We start from the raw sequence: 11,956 nt of genomic DNA, 5'->3' as shown, positions 1-11,956 counted from the left end.
TGTCTTTCTATGTTATGATGTTACACTATTGTTTCAGAAAAAGGGTGAAGGTTTGGTACCATTAAAACGTTTAAACCCGCTGCAATTGTTTGCACCTGTCCTAAGTCAGGAATCTGATGTTCAGTAGTTGTCGTTTGTTGATGTGGTTCATAAGTGTTTCTCGTTTTTTATATAGATTAGACCGTTGGTTTTCCCATTTGAATGGTTTTACATTAGTAATTTTTGGGGCCCTTTATAGCTTGCTGTTCGGTGTGAGCCAAGGCTCCCTGTTGAAGACCGTACTTTGACCTATAATGGTTAATTACTTTTATAAATTTTGACTTGGATGGAGAGTTGTCTCATTGGCACTCATACCACATCTTCTTATATCTATATATGCCATGCAGTACTTGAGAAAATACATCAAAGAAATATACCAGGCCAAATTAAAATTGTTTTTATGCTTTTGTACAGTGTCTGACTTAATGTTGAAAGACTAGGTAGATACTTCCATTCAGTTTGGTTCACAAGATGGTCTGGGGTCATGTGGGAGACTTTTGGAAGTAACAAAGAGTTACGAAAATTATCCCTCATTTAGAACAGAATTTAACAGTTTCTTAAATCGATGATATTTTGGGTAATGGACATCATTTAATTACCAAATTGAAGTTTTGATAGATACATGTTTGTCTGCATATCAAAAAGTATTTTTAATTTTTGGAATTTATGTTGATCATAATTGACTCTTTTTATTCATAGCCTAGTTAACTTTTTCCAGAAACATGTAGAACCATTACATTTTTTAATGTGTAGAGCATCATTAAAAAAAAAAAATACCCTCAACTTTTAATATTTTGCACACAAATTTCCCAAATGTCTATACTGATGCAAATATTTGATTTATTATCATGTGTAGGTCTGTCGTTGTCTGTTCACAATAATTGTTTGGGTAATAAGAAACAATGAATATGGTGTATAAATTCATGACAAGAAATTTCTACATACACTTGACAAAGATCAAAGCAACGGAACAGCAGTTTTATTGCTATTCTTCATCTCAAAGTCACAGTGATACTTTAAACAATCTCACTGCAATGCAAGTTCAAGACGGAATTCTTTGCTGTATGTCTATAACGATACGGGACTATGTGAGGCTTTTTGATTCCATGATTACCAGGACATTTTGAGGCTGATTATTTTATCACAATGTGTTATTTTTAATGATTAATTGGTTGCGTTATTTCATTCACTTTCAGGTGAGGTAATTTTATTACTAAAGGAAATGGTTTAATGACAACCGAAGATAACATTTCATTTTTATGGGATTACCAATTGCAAAGCACAACAATGAGTGATTACTGATTCCTCCATTTAAATGTTCAGTTATAGTCATGATTCTTCAAGACATCTACACAAATATGTCCTTTTCATGATAATTGATTTTTAAGCCCTGTCAATATATATATAGCACCTTGGTAAGATGAGCTTCAAATGTTTGTAAAATGCTGGGATGAAAAAGGCCCTGTAATGCCCCTTGTCCTTTGAAGTTGCAGTGGATTGATTTACAAAATGTACTTGATGCCTAGGAAAGGGTAACCAGGACCAAATGCAGATCAGAGTTTGCTATTGGTTTTTTCACTTCAATTCTGGAAATAGGGGCACCAAAAAGGGTCGAAAGTCAACATTGTTAAAAGCAGGTTCTAAGATTAACTTATCAGATCGAAGTTAGGGGAACGTACATGTCAATCCTATTTAAGACATCCCCTTTCTGCCACCTGATAAAGTGCTGGTTAGCTATGTGAGCTGAGAAGGATGCGCTGTATTCCGACAGTCCACAAGTCAGACTTCCCCATTTGTCAGACAGTCTACTTTTCTGACACCTCCTTTAGTCGACAGTCCAAAAGTTGGCTCATTAACCCCTTTTTCCAGAAATGTTTTGACTACAGGTACAAAAATTGTGTCTATTTCATTTTTATCTTTAAATGAAAATGAAAAAGAAGGAGTATGTAGTAATGTCAAAGAGACAACATGCATCCCATAAGAAACTAGACATCTGGAGTTCACACTTGATCTCCAATAAAGTTGGAAACCAATAACCATATGATGAACCTTAAAATATCTCCATCAAAATAACCAAGTGGATAAATTGGCGGACACAACACTTTATCTTCAAATATGTCGAGCAATTACAACATATATAGAGACAATCACAAATTTCTGACTTTGGACAGACGCAAATTATTTTCAGAAGATTGAATAGTTTTGTTCAAGGGTTAAATTTCATGTGAAAACAAAACATACACACACACACACACACACACACAAAGAAACAGTCGAAATTAACTGGAAATGTACTGGTCTTAAATTCCTCCAAAAGTACTTAATCATCAATTGACAGTATCAACATGTGATCAAAGGACAAGCAAACCAAATATTAACGATGAATGCTCGAAGTTCAGGACGCAAATACTGATGAAGTACTGCAAATTTAGAAATTGTTGCAATGATTTTATTAATGCGAATAATTCAACAGGATGTTCGTTGCATTAATAACAAGCGGCTCTCAAGAGCCTGAATCGCTCACCTGTATTTCAGAGGAGAAGATTTTTAAATGTTAGCAAACTTGATGAACAAATTGTGTAAAATTGTCTTTAAAGGGCAATAACTCCTTAAGAGGTCAATTGACAATTTTGGTCAAATTAACTTTTTTGTAGATCTTACTTTACTGAACATTATTGCAGCTTACAGTTTATAATTATCTATAATAATATTCAAGATAATAACAAAAAACTGCAAAATTTTGTTAAAACTACCAATTTGGTGGCAGAAACCCACCAATGGGTTGTTCGATTCGTCTGATAATTTCAGGGCCGACAGATCTTGACCAATTGAACAATTTTACCCCTGTCATATTTGCTCTAAAAGCTTTAGTTTTTAAGATATAAGCCAAAAACTGCATTTGACCCTTATGTTCTATTTTTAGCCATGGCAGCCATGTTTGTCAATGGATCAAAACTTCGGATACATATTAAAAACAAGATACCCTAAGGAACATTTAGTAAAAGTTTGAAGGTTATTGGCATAGTAGTTTCAGAGGAGAAGATTTTTAAATGTTAGCAAACTTGATGAACAAATTGTGTGAAATTGTCTTTAAAGGGCAATAACTCCTTAAGGGGTCAATTGACAATTATGGTCTGATTAACTTTTTTGTAGATCTTACTTTGCTGAACATTATTGCTGTTTACAGTTTATATCTATCTATAATAATATTAAAGATAACTAAAAACTGCAAAATTTCCTTAAAACTACCAATTTAGTGGCAGCAACCCAACAACTGGTTGTTCGATTTGTCTGAAAATTTCAGGGCTGATAGATCTTGACCAATTGAACAATTTTACCACCATGTCAGATTTGCTCTAAAAGCTTTAGTTTTTAAGATATAAGCCAAAAACTGCATTTGACCCCTATGTTCTATTTTTTTGCCATGGTGGCCATGTTTGTCGATGGATCAAAACTTCGGATACAATTTATAAACTAGATACCCTAAGGAACATTTATTTAAAGTTTGAAGGTATTTGGCCTAGTAGTTTCAGAGGAGAAGATTTTTGAAATAGTTTACGACGACAGACGACGATGACAGATGACGACGGACGCCAAGTGATGGCATAAGCTCACATAAGGGCCCCGATGAGCTAAAAACTAGTATTTTGATTTTATCAGTAACCATTTTATTTAACATTTACTGAAATCGCAATACAAATATTAAATGCAAATTTTGATTCGCAAAAAAAAATGCACACATTGATCTCTGAATATCAGTACTTATCTAGCCGACATAACAATTGTATCAGTTGCAAAACTTTTATATTTATTTCGTATTTCTGCATCATAGACGATGATATTCTCTTACCGGCCTTCTTCATACAATAACCCATATATATGACAGGACATAATAGAGAACGTCACACATCTTATGTTTATTATTTATTCTTACGTATACATATACATGATATATTACATGTAATATAAATATAAAGGACTTTTATCTCGACCAAAGCGTTGTTATATGGACCTGCTAAATCAAAATATCAACCTCAGATTACGTTCTTTGTCGACATAGCTTCAACAGGTCCATATAACAACGAATTGACCTCGTCAAACGTCCATAATTGATAAGTAATTGATGGCATTAATATTCAGGTCGAGGTCGAAGGCTTTTGATCATTATAAAATATTTTGATTAAATCAGTTTCAATAAATTTATATTTTACAACATCAAAGGAAAAAGTAAAAGAAGTGATGCTAAATGCAAAATATAACTGCCATGTCATTGCTGGTTCTAGAGAGGATTTTGATAGCGTTTTTTCCCAATTAGAGTTTATTTTAATCTTTGGACTTCCACTGCTTGCATCCCAGATCTCCATATCCTACTTGTGCTTCATTCAAGATATGACTGCATTATCATTGTTGGTTCTAAAGAATATTTTTAAAGCTTTTGTACATTGATGACTATTATAAGCCTTGTCCTCATAAATGCTGGTACCCACAGATCACTGGGCATTGATTTATATAAATTTGAATCTGTATGTCCTATTCATGCTTCATGCAAAACATGACTGCCTCATCGTTGCTGGTTCGTGTAATATTTTTCATTGTTCAAAGTTGAATATTTTCATATCTTTTTGATGTTTCATGCAAAATATGACTGCATTGCTACTGTTGATTCATAAGAACAAGACTTTTACAGAATTTTCAAACTAAAGCTAATGTTTAAACTATGGACCCCAGTTGCTCGGACCCCATGGACCCCAAGACTTTCATTTATATAAACTTGAAACATCATGTCCTTCTGATGAGTCAGACAATATGACTGCCTTGCTACTACTGGTTCTTACGTTTTTTAAAGCTTTCCCCTTCCTTTGAAGCCTATATTAAAACTTTTAAGTTAACCTCAAGTTCTTAGGCCCCATAGACCTATTGACCACCACTTGAGACAAAAAAAAACATAAATCCCCTCCTACCAAGGATCATCCCTGCCAAGTTTGGTCCGAATTGGCCCAGTGGTTTCAGAGGAGAAAATTAAAATGTGAATTGTGGACGGGCGGACTACTGGCGCTTATTGTTGACAATAGCTTACATGGTCCTTCGACTAACACCTCAAATATTCAAAATAGCTTCAATGCCAGAAAATGCAGTATATGTATATATATCCTTATGAATTATTGCCAAAATAATATACGTAAAAATCAGGTCCACCCTTTTTGATTGATTAGCAAATGCAAGCATGTTTATAGACATATATGACTGACAGTTCTGTGGACAGTTTAAAAAGTCGTACGTTCAAGTTTACAAAACAGTCAGGGATATCCATAACTCTATAGGGTTATTACAGATACTTTCATGAGTTGTCTACTCTTTAATCCTTAAATTTTCTAAATCTCTAATAACATATATATGTTTGTTATTTGTAAAATAAATCATAAATATTTTTTTTAGTGGGCTCTAGCTATAGGGTACTCTTGAAACTTTGCGCAGAACTAAATGCATAGCCTTGATTACTAATTTTTGAATTATATTTAATAAATTTTTCATTAACCATAGTAAATCAATGAGACAAGGCTTTTAATGAATAAACTTAGCTGTAATAACAAGGCTTATAGTTATTAAAGGCATGTAACTTATAATATGAGACACTTGGGAATTACTGGGAAGTTTGCGCAGAACCTCATTACATGCTCTGATCATTATTCCTTACAATAAATTAAAAGACATTGTAATTAACCATGATGTATGTCTGAGCAAATGCTTTGGAGTGATGTAGAGAAGCTATTTCATGCCATGTTTGGTTTTATTCCATTTAGTGGTTCTCTAAAAGAAGACATTTGTATGTATTGTCCATTGGGTCCTATGTCAAACGAAGTCCCCCACTGGCGGCTGTCTTGGATGATGGATCGGCTACAAAGTAACCTTGGTCAGCACCTCATAAGGAACATTCATGCCATGTTTAGTTTCATTCCATTCAGTGGTTCTCTAAAAGAAGACATTTGTATGTATTGTCCATCATGTCCGTAGGGTCCTATGTTGAACAAAGTCCCCAGCTGGCGGCCATCTTGGATGATGGATCGGCTACAAAGTAACAACACTTGGTCAGCACCTCATAAGGAACATTCATGCCATGTTTGGTTTCATTCTATTCAGTGATTCTCTAGAAGAAGTTCAAAATGTAAAAAGTTAACAACGACCATGACGGACGCCGGATGCCAAGTGATGAGAAAAGCTCACTTGGCCCTTTGGGCCAGGTGAGCTAAAAATGATTACAAAGTGTGACAAACACGGTAAAAAATCAAGTCCTTGCAAATCTATTTTTTACCATCCTACTATCATGACTATAATCAATAGACATTCAAGTTTACAAAACTTCCAGAGGTTAATGCACAAAAAAAAAAAAAATATATCAAAGAATTTTTTTTATTTGTTAAATTAAAGGTAATCATGGTAATAGCTATATACATGATATAGTTGAATCATTTGTTTTCTCTTACACCATGTACACTGAGGGATTTTTTTTTTAAATATATCATGTATATATATGTAAATTTCACCAATTTTCAGTGTATTCTTTCATATCTAATAACAAAAGTTTGTATATCTCATTGCAAAAGCTTAAACTTTATATAAAAATTATAAGAAATCAAACAAATATGATCTCATTCATGTCATTACATCCTCTGAAAATTTCACACCAATTGCTTCAGTCAACATGGTCAATTTTAAGCTTTCTTCTTTTAAAAAATACTTATATGTTTTTGATCCTTTTGATACACTCCTGACATATTTTTTCAGTAACTTTAAGACTGTTTTTTAATGGAATGTATAGAAAATCAGTAGTACTATCTATTTTTAATGTACAATCTCACAAAAAAAGTAACCTATTAGACACCTGATTACACTTTTTTTTAATTTCTGAACGAAAAGCTAACTTTTAACATGTTTATATTAACTTTAATGTGAATAACTGAATTACTCTATAATCATGATAATTCTTAAATAATCTTGGGTAAAAAGTGTCAAGAAAAATCATTTAGCAAGACAGATTGAATTGACTATTCTCTTACTTTCTAATTACATTGTAAAGAAGTTACAATTGTTGTAATAAGAAATCATGTTGAATTTTGTTTTAGATAAGCTGTACATCCATGACATCAGGAACTTGTCCTGACCAGAAATAACTGATACCATTTTTTAACCTAAATCTTACAAGTACAGTCTTTATGTCAAACATATAATTTTGGTGCACATAAAGAACTGGTTTAAATTTTTATTCGCCCGTTTACGGGACGTACAATGTATTATGGTATCGTCCGTCTGTCCGTCCGTCGTCAACATGTCGGACATTAACTCAAAAAAGCTTTAACCATTATGCATGAAACTTTGGTGAATTGTTTATATCTATTGACGTGAGCTCCCTTTCATTTGTTATAAATTTCAGATTTACTGTTTCTGATTTTTGGGGTTTTATTCATTAAAGAAGGGGGGATTTTCCAGTTTTCCGACAATAACTCAAGAATGCTTTCCCCAACTTGCAAGAAATTTTGGTGAATTGTTTATATCTATTGACATGAGCTCCCTTTCGATTTTTATAGATTTTACGTTTCCGAGTTAAAGGGTTTTATTCATAAAATAAAATGCTCCGCTGGGCGCAGCTTGATACCACCGCAGAGGTCCAACCCTGAACAGTTGGGGCAAGTATGGACACAACATTCAAGCTTGATACACACTGAATTTGGATTGTGATTGAATATTTGACACAGCATAGGTTTCTGACACAGAATGAATGTGGTCTAAGAACTTATAACTTATTAATTGACCTATTCAAACCATATCATTATTATTTGCTTTTGAGCGTTTTGAGCAATTACCCCCAAACTCAATTCCAGCTTTCCCTTTATGATATGGAACCTTGTAGTACAATTTCAGAAAGATCCATACACTTACACACAAGTTATTGTCATGAAACTAGAAAAATGCTTGTTTTTTGCCCCTTTTTTGGCCTCTAATTCCTTAAATTTTGAGGCAATTACCCCCAAAATCAATCCCAGCATTTCCTTGTGATATGGAACCTTGTAGTACAATTTCATAAAGATCCATACACTTACACACAAGTTATTGTCCTGAAACTAGAAAAATGCTTGATTTTTGCCCCTTTTTGTCCCCTAATTCCTAAAATTTTGAGGCAATTACCCCCAAAATCAATCCCAGCCTTCCCTTTGTAGTATGGTACCTTGCAGTACAATTTCAGAGAGATCTATACACTTACACACAAGTTATTGTCATGAAACTAGAAAAATGCTTGTTTTTTTTCCCTTTTTTGGCCCCTAACTCCCAAAAGTTTGAGGTAATTACCCCCAAAATCAATCCCAGCATTCCCTTTGTGATATGGAACCCTGTGGTACAATGTCAGAGAGATCCATTAATTTACACACAAGTTATGTCTGGAAGTTACAAAAATGCTTATTTTTGGCCCCTTATTCCTTAACTGTTGGTACCATTACCCCCAAACTCAATCCCAACCTTCCTTTTGTGGTATTGAACTTTTTGGTAAAATTTCATAAAGATCCATTCACTTAAACTAAAGTTAGAGTGCGAAAACCAATGTGTCTTCGGACGACGACGACGCCAACGCCAACGTCATACCAATATACGACCACAAATTTTTTTTGCGGTTGTATAAAAAGGGGGATTTATCAGTTTTCGGACAATAACTAAAAAATGCTTTTAGCAGTTCTCATGAAACTTTGGTGAATTGTTTATATCTGTTGATGTAAGCTCCCTTTAGAATTTTATAAATTTAAAATTTTTAATTTCTGAGTTATGGGGTTTTATTCATTAAAAAAGGGGAGATTTTCCAATTTTTGAACAATAACTCAAAAATGCTACTGCAGTTCTCATGAAGCTTTGGTGAATTATTTATAGCTATTGATGCAATCTCCCTATTGATTTTCATAAATTTCAAATATGACATTGAGAAGAAATTGAACTTTATTTGTTTGTAGTCTGACAACAGATTTACTAAGTATTGCGCAACAGCACAGTGTATTGCACAACAGCAAGAAATCTTTAATATGTCAAATATTTAATTACAATCCAAATTCAGACCTGTATCAAGCTTGAATATTGTGTCCATATTTGCCCCAACTGTTCAGGGTTGGACCTCTGCGGGCATATCCAGCTGCGCTCAGCGAAGCAATTTATTTATATTTTTCTTACAAATTTACGAATTTTGCTATTGGTCTATTTAAAAAAAAAGATGACTTTCCTTTATTAAACCTTGTTCAGTCTCTTGTTTGATACTATATATATGGTGTATTTATGTCAGAGTCCCAAGCTGATCACAAGCTTATACAAGTAAGAAGATGTGGTATGATTGCAAATGATGCAACCATAGGACATGGTACGGCCATCAACAATGAGCAAAATCCATCCTGCATAGTCAGATACTAGAGGCTCCCAAGAGCCTGTGTCGCTCACCTGATTCTACTTTGGTTTTGGAAATCATGTAAAAACAGATTAAAATCATAACAGATACCTTAATAATGATTGAGGCCAAACTTGGTTTAATATTGGTCCTGTAATCTAATCAAAAGCAAAAGACTTTTGTAAAGTTTATAGAAATTACCAATTAATTCATTGAAATTGTACTAAGTGACTTTACAAGGACAATGACAAATCAGCTACAAAGTAACAACAATTGGTCAGTACCTCAAAAGAAACATTCATACCATGTTTGGTTTCATTCCATTCAGTGGTTCTTCAAAAGAAGACTTTTGTATGTATTTCACAAAGGTTCCTTTGTTAAACTGAGATCCCCACTGGCAGCCATCTTGGATGATTGATTGGCTACAAAGTGACAACTCTTGGCCAGCACCTAATTAGGGACATGCATGCCATGTTTGGTTTCATTCCATTTAGTGGTTCTCTAAAAGAAGACATTTATATGTATTGTCCATAGGGTCCTATGTTAAATGAAGTCCCCCGCTGGCAGCCATCTTGTATTATGGATCAGCTACAAAGTAACAACACTTGGTCAGCACCTCATAAGGAACATTCATGCCATGTTTGGTTTCATTCCATTTAGTGGTTCTCTAGAAGATGTTCAAAATGTAAAAAGTTAACGACAACGACGGACACCAAGTGAAGAGAAAAGCTCACTTGGCCCTTCGTGCCAGCTGAGCTAATACACCTTCATGACCTTATCACTATTTGTCCCCCATTACTGTACATCACAAAGGTTCTCGTAAAATTTTGACGTCATAATCCAAAATATATGACGCCACGATGGAAAAGTGAATGTTGTAATGATGTCAATAGTTCAAGCGGGGCAGATACTCAGGTCAAACGGGACAGATTTCCAAATAGTGATGTCGTATAAAAGGCATGGAAATGGTGCATGTGACATTTTCTGTACTGTGCATCATACATATCTTCATTAAAAAAATCAATATCACATATACAGAAATAATTACTTTCCTATTATTTTTAATTCAAATAATTGATAGAACATTTAGGAAAAAAGTATAATGGCCGAAACGACCAAGGCTGGACTGGTGTATGGATGAATCGACATAAGCATCTGAGAGAAAAAAAACTGTGCTTACCAGGGGCGTAGCTACCCAGAGGCACGGCAGCACATGCATCCACGTCGTTTTCACACAAAAAAAAAGAGAAAAAAAGAAAAAAAAAACAGAGAGAAAGAGGGGGACAAAGTTAACATATACAGGAATTGGTCTTTCTATGTATGCATTTTAAAAACAGCACAAAGAATAAAAGCAAGAGGAATACACATGCAGCGAAATTTTTAATCATGTAAGATATGTATGTGTACCATAAATACATACAACTGGTGTAAACTGTTTATATTACGGGCATTGTTTAGAAAATACCTGCTACATAGTTGTCGGTACCACCACCATAACGTAGACTCGCTTTGAGTGCAAAAAAAAAACATAATCCCTTTAGGGTTAACAAAAAAACTTGCAAATTTTTATTTTCCGCTTCGCCCCATAGCACACATCGTACTAGAACGAAGACTCTTCAACTCGTATCTATCCGGGAATAATGACTGTTACCTTGTGAACTAGTTCAAAATTGACCAAGTATGTAGGTCTTGACAACACGAATAGTTCATTTTCACATCACGTCAACGTATTCTTGACCTGGTGTGCATTTAATATTTGCTACCGGACATTAATAACAATTCAATCAATCAATAGTTTCTGTATACTAGCAGATGAGAAGTTGGAACTGCTGTTATTATAAAAAAAAAAGTACATATTTTCCAGTACATGTATTACGTTTTCATCTATTTAACAAAAACACATCTTGTATATAGATTCGATAATTGGAAGTCGTTTCTATATGGACCGGCTATACGAATGGTTGATTGTTAAAGCATTTAAATAAATTGTTAATTCTAACTCGTTTTACTGGACTATTTGGTCATTCAATTTTATAATGAATTTTCTGTCCGAGTCGGACACTAAACTGCTGATTCTTGTTCGAAAGATACACCAAACTTTTAATACACGTATCTTCACTGTTATCATCTAGATATTGTCATACAACTGGTCGAATGCACACAGTATTTGTTGATTAGCTGGATAAACGCAGATCATGAAAAAGATCGTGATCAAAGTACCATTCCCTATGAAAAAGTTCAGTAATTTCAACTTCGACAATTCCTAACTGCGTAAAATTAGAAATTCATATCCCTCTGTCTTGTAGAGTTAACCCACAAAATTTTTAAACATCTAAATACATATATGTTAAGCAAAATATTGGAGAATGTGTCCACCAAGTATTTGGTATCCAATGATGTTTATGCTAACAGAAACAACACATATAGTATTGTGTTTATGTTTATTGTTTGTTTTTTATACTTCTTTGCTCAATACATTAATACTAGCATATGGAACAATTA

The sequence above is a fragment of the Mytilus californianus genome, unplaced genomic scaffold, assembly GCF_021869535.1.
Source record: "Mytilus californianus isolate M0D057914Y unplaced genomic scaffold, xbMytCali1.0.p SCAF_37, whole genome shotgun sequence".
NCBI lineage: Eukaryota > Metazoa > Mollusca > Bivalvia > Mytilida > Mytilidae > Mytilus > Mytilus californianus.
This window is presented reverse-complemented; position numbering follows the sequence as displayed.